This window comes from Lemur catta, chromosome 6 (genome assembly GCF_020740605.2).
Source record: "Lemur catta isolate mLemCat1 chromosome 6, mLemCat1.pri, whole genome shotgun sequence".
Taxonomy (NCBI): Eukaryota; Metazoa; Chordata; class Mammalia; order Primates; family Lemuridae; genus Lemur; species Lemur catta.
In genome coordinates, this window is record NC_059133.1 from 91,323,694 (window position 1) to 91,329,693 (window position 6,000).

Genomic DNA, 6,000 nt, shown 5'->3' on the forward strand with positions numbered 1-6,000 from the left:
GTTCTTTAACTGTAAAATGAGTGTAATATTTTCTTGTGTCACCATGATACTGTGAGTATAAAATAAAATAATCAATTGGAAAGACTGTAAAACAAAAATTATAAGTTCTAGGAGAAGAAATTGAAATTTACTGAAAACTTCAGTTGAGGGTTAGCCCAGTCTCTTAGGAGTAAAAACCTTTTCAGGAGAAAATAATCAATTTTTTTTTTTAGCACATACCGTGTTTTCAGTACCATGCTAGACAAAGTAACAGATACAGAATAACTATAATGTCTCTGTTCTCAAAAAAACTTGTAATATGATAGGGTAGAAGAAAATTGCAACAGCCAAACAGCATGTACAAATTTTTCTTTACTGAAAATACTAAAACCATATGATACATTATCTCTGGGTGGCAAATGTAAGAAAAGAAGGACACTAATATTGCACTAAGTGGTTTCACATGTGATGTCTTATTTACTTCTCTCAAGCATTCATTGAATGAAGGATTGTTTTCTCCATTTTTGTAGATGAGGTTACTGAAACAGATATGTTAAATGAGTTTTCCGTGGTAACATAAATATTAGAATAAAGACGAAAACTCTCATAATCAAGTTCTAAATCTCTTACTGTTTTTACTATATTGAGTCAGTCTTTAAGACTTGTCAAAAGATGTTCCAGATCTTTCTCCTTCTGGGCACAGGGTGGAATTTTATTTGCCCACCCACTTGAATTTAGGTATGGCCATGTGACTTGCTCTGGCCAGTGAAATGTGGGTGGATATGACATGCATCACTTCTGGCAGACGCCTCCAGAGACAATGCACACTTCACTTTGTTTTCTCTTTTATTCTGCTATAATACATAGCAGTATTCGGTACACCTTTGGTCTTGAAATGAAGACAACATGGATCATAGCCCCTATCCAGTCCTCAGTGGAAATGTAGAATGAGAAATAAAATGTTTTTACTTTAAGCACTAAGCTTTGAGGTTGCTCATTTTACAATTATACTGATGAATCCTAACTCATTGGTGCTAGGAATAAGGTGCTGCTCTCTTTAAATGCTCAGCAAATCTGTTCATAAAATGGCTTAGGGTTTAGCTCTTCCACCAAAGTTTAATAGGCCTAAAGTACCCCCAATTAAATTGAGAAAGATGTAAGTCTTGAATGAAAGAATTGTAGGTATAGCTATGAACACATGGAGCTGACAAAAATACAAGCTGACTAAATTTCAAAACCATGACCTCGACTAAGAAATCTGACTATCTGAGACCGAACAATGACTCCTGGGCTCTTAATCTTCTACAGGCAATGAGCAAGTTGTAAAACCTGCTCAGTAGTCCAGTGCCAGGGTAGTCCAGTAGTCAGTGCAGGAAATGAGTATGCCACCCCCAAAATATGCCACTCTGGCATAAGGATTATTTGGAGCTGAAGGCAATTGAGAAAAAGCAAACACAGTATAAGCTTTCTTCCCTCCCCCATCTGCCTGAAAACAGGGCATAAATTTTCCTTGTGAAGGAGCCTCCTGTCCTTTCTCATACCAGGAAGAGAAGAACAACCTTATCCCTAGAGATGGAGGTGGCATGATACAGACAGCATGAGAAGAGTCTACATAAACAAACCTACTAACTAGCCCTAATCTACCATTAGTATCCGCCATATATTTACCTGCCCACAACTTCCCACCTCCTAGAAAGTCGAGAAACCTCCTTCCTTTGTCTTACCACTTCTCTACTAATTTATTGTTCTTTGTCTAAATGGTATAAAAGCCTCCAAGCCTAGCTGCCGCTTGGGGGTTTTTCTCTTCTCTATGGACCAGCTCCCATAAAACATGTGACATCAAATAAAATTTGGATGTTTTCTTCTGTTAATCTGTCTTCTGTCAATCTAATTTGCAGGGCCTTAGCTGAACAACCTAGGAGAGTAGAGGAAAAAACTTATTTTTTCCTCCCCTACAGCCCTCTTCAGGTGTGGCCAAGAAGCAAGAAACAAACGTTTTTCATCTTTAAACCAACACACATTTGAAGAAGGTGAACAAAGTGGAAGGCCTTCCTCTAACAGATATCAAGACTTAATAGAATGTTATAGCAATGATGAATGTGGTATTTGTACAAGGACAGACAAAAATACTACATAAACAGAAAAAGAGCTCAAAAACAGATATATAAACTCACACACATACTTGGCTTATAACAAATACAGCACTGTAAAACAATGAAGAAAGTGTGGTATTTATAAAGTGTGCTGGGGCAATTGAATATTTACATGTAAACAAATCAATTCACAGTGGATAGTAGATATAAATATGTAAGACATATCAGTAAAACTTCTGAAAGATAACACAGGAAACTATCTTCATGTCCTTGAAGTAAGGAAGGAGTTCATAAACGGTTTATCAAATATACTAACAGTAAAGGAAAAGATTGGTATGTTGGACATTAAAATTAAGAACATTGTTTAGTAAGGCACTGTTAACAGGCAAGCCCAAATTTAAATCAAAAGCACAACAAAATATCACTTCACACCTGCTAAGATGGCTAGAATCAAAAAGACAGGCAATAGCAAGTGTTGGCAAAGATGTGGAAAAATCAGAACTCTCATAGACTGCTGGTAGAAATGTAAAATGGTGCAGCCACTGTGGAAAATAGAGTTACCATATGAACCAGCAATTCCACTTCCAGGTATATTCCCGAGAGAAATGAAAACGTATACCCACCTAAAAATTTGTACACGGATGTTCACAGCAGCATCATTCATAATAGCCAAAAAGTAGAAATAACCCATATCTCTATCAACTGATGAATAGATAAACAAAATGTGGCATATCCATACGGTAGAATATTGTTCAGCCATAAAATGGAATGAAATACTGATACATGCTACAACATGGATTAAACTTGAAACATGCTAAGTAAAGGAAGTCAGACACAGAAAGCTACTTATTGTGATTCCGTTGATATGAAATGTCCAGAATAGGCAAATCCACAGAGGCAGAAAGTAGATTAGTGATTGCCGGGGGAAGGAGAGCTTAGGGAATGACTGCTGACTGTACAGGATTTCTTTGGGGGAGGTGGGGATGAAATGTTCTGGAATCAGATAGTAGTGATGATTGCAGAAGTTTGTGAGTATACTAAAATCCACTGAATTGTACACCCAAAAAAACTGAACAATTTTTTTAAAAGCCAAGCCACAAAGTGGGAAAAGGTATTTATATATGTACATATAATTCAAAGGTACTCATATCCAGAATATATGAACTCCTAGAAATAAAAAAAATAATCAGAGACCCCAAAAGAAAAATGGACAAAGGATTCAAATAGGCACATAACAAAACAAGAAATCCAAATAGCCAAAAATATAGAAAAAATTCCTCAAGCTCATTAGTAATCAAATTATAAATAGAAGTGAAGACTTAATGAGATACCATTACACATCTTCCAAATTAGCTGAAATTTTAAAATCTGATAGTGTCAAGTCTTCTCATGGAGAGGAACATGACTCTCCCACTCTGATGGTGGTGGTATAAGTGTTACACATTTTGAAAAAGAGTTTGGCATTATCTAGTAAAATTAAAGTTTCGGACATTGTCATCTCACTCTTAGGCATATGTGCACGTGTTCGCCTGGAGTCATGTACAAGGATGTTCACAGAAGCAAGAGTTCATCAACAATAAAATGGAGAAATAAATTGTGATCTGTTCATACAACTGAATAAATACAAGGACAATTAATGAAGTATAGCTACATGCAACAATATGGATGAATCTTAGAAAAGTAAAAGAAGCCTAAACAAAAGAATACAGACTGTCTGAAATACTCAAGTTCAAAACCAGATAGAATGTTCAAAACCAGACAAACGTTCAAAACATTTCAATGTTTAGAAATGCATATGTGGGTATTACAATTAGTAAAGAAAAGAAATGATTACTGGCAATTGTCAAGATCATGATAACCTCTGGGGGCCAGGAAGGGATTTTGACTGTGAAGAGGCACATAAGGGTTCTAGGTTGTTGGCAACCTATTTATAGAGCTATAGAGTGGTTATGCAAATGTTCTCTTTATAGTAACCTAAATTAATGTTTAGGTATGCTTCTTTTAATAAAAGGTTTTTTAAGAGTAATTTTAAAAAATGAAAACCAAAAGCTTCCCAGCAAGAAAAGCCAGAGTTAGAAACTATGGTTGTGAGCGATAAGACTGCTGCTTATCATAGGCATTTGTGGTATAGGTTTCTTGTCTGGTGACATTTTTGTGGTCACAGTGGAAAAGGGAAAGAGGGAGCTAAGTAAATATCATCCATTTCTGTAGCATCTCTGTGTTTTAAGATGAAGTTTTGTGGTTTGTAATATTATTTCCCCTAAAGGAAGTAAAATTTTAAAGAGTTAACTTGAGAATTCAGAGGATCACCATACGCAAAATTACCTTTTTTTTTTTTTTTGAGACAGAGTCTCACTCTGATGCCTGGGCTAGAGTACAGTGGCATCAGCCTAGCTCACAGCAACCTCAAACTCCTGGGCTCAAGCAATCCCTCTGCCTCAGCCTCCTGAGTAGCTGGGACTACAGGCATGCATCACCATGCCTGGCTAATTTTTTTAAATATATTTTTAGTTGTCCAGCTAATTTCTTTCTATTTTTAGTAGAGATGGGGTCTCACTCTTGCTGAGACAGGTCACGTACTCCCAACCTCGAGTGATCCTCCCACCTCAGCCTCCCAGAGTGTTAGGATTACAGGCGTGAGCCACTGCACCTGGCCATAAAAATGTTTTTAACATTAGAATTTTATGTCATTTTCCCTCCTTGATCTAGTATTTACATTCTATCTCCCTCACCAATTTGATCATAACATATTTTATGCTTGTGTTGATCGACTTTTCCTGTTACTGAAAGCTCATTTGTCCTTGAGGCCGCATCAGAAGAATGAGGACAAATGGTTTGAGGAGAAGAAAAGAGAAGTTTATTACTTTGCCAGCAAAGGAAGAGGATGGAGACTTCTGTCTGAAAAATGCCATCATCCTAATAACAGGCAGAAATACAGAGCTCTTAAAGGGTAGGTTCTCAGCTTCAGGCAATTGCTGTTCAACTACAGTTGATGGTCCTGACCGTCCCATCTCTGTCCTATCTCCTCTAAAGACAATCCTGTGACCTCCACCCAGGACCTCACTGCACCAGGTCCAGGCTGAGCCATCTCCTGTAGCACAAAGAACAAAAGACATTACCCTGCCCCTCCCTGGCTGGAGGTAGGGATGCAGATTTTAGTCCTCAAAAATGAGTGGAAGATGTTTTAAAGGACAGAAAATAGTTTTGCCATTTTCCCAGGCCATTCCCCCTGTTACACTCCCCTAGAGCCTCTGGAGGGAGCTGGCCCCGCCAGCAATTTGGTTTCAGTTTGATGAAACCCATTTCAGACTCCGACCTACAGAACTAAAAACTAAACTAGAAATCTATATGTAAAATCTTTTTTTAAAAAAATCACTTGCCATCATAAAGATCTAAGTGTCTTGACAGTACATTCCAGATTGAGTTATTATTACAATTATTAGTGGTACATAATAGATGAAAACAACAATAATGCAAATTTTGATAAATCACTTTTAAATAAAAAATAAAATACATCTCTTAATTAAATGGATGGGGCTGTCATTTCTTTTCTTTTTATAATTAGTTCATATATGCAAGATTGAGTAGTTAGTATTTCTTGCTAGAATGGATGTTTACATCAATTATATTCTCATTATTTGTTTGATAGATTTAAGTGGCTCACATAAATAGACAAATAGAAAATGTCTTGTTATAGTAATGTCACTGAATTTTTTTTAACTCTTTCCATGTTATAGGCCAAAAGTTATGTAATGATCTACCATTAAAAATTATTTGTAATGATCTATCATCGAACTCAATTAGGTCAAATTTCAATGAAAGCAAAGAATTGAAACCACGTGATTTACTAAAGGTTTATTATCTAGTCATTAAAGTCATTTGTTTTCTCATATTGACACCAACATTTTTATTTGGGGGCTTTTCTTAA

General features: G+C 36.4%; 1 long non-coding RNA gene across 1 annotated transcript in view; it reads left to right on the plus strand.

Moving 5' to 3' along the window:
• LOC123640040 overlaps positions 1-4,872 on the plus strand; it is a 15,535-nt gene extending 10,663 nt beyond the window's left edge. Inside the window, exons 2-3 of the long non-coding RNA XR_006735854.1 lie at positions 1,938-2,009; positions 4,863-4,872. This is a non-coding gene — a long non-coding RNA (uncharacterized LOC123640040). The remainder of the gene's footprint in view (positions 1-1,937; positions 2,010-4,862) is intronic.
• The last annotated feature ends 1,128 nt before the right edge of the window (positions 4,873-6,000 follow it).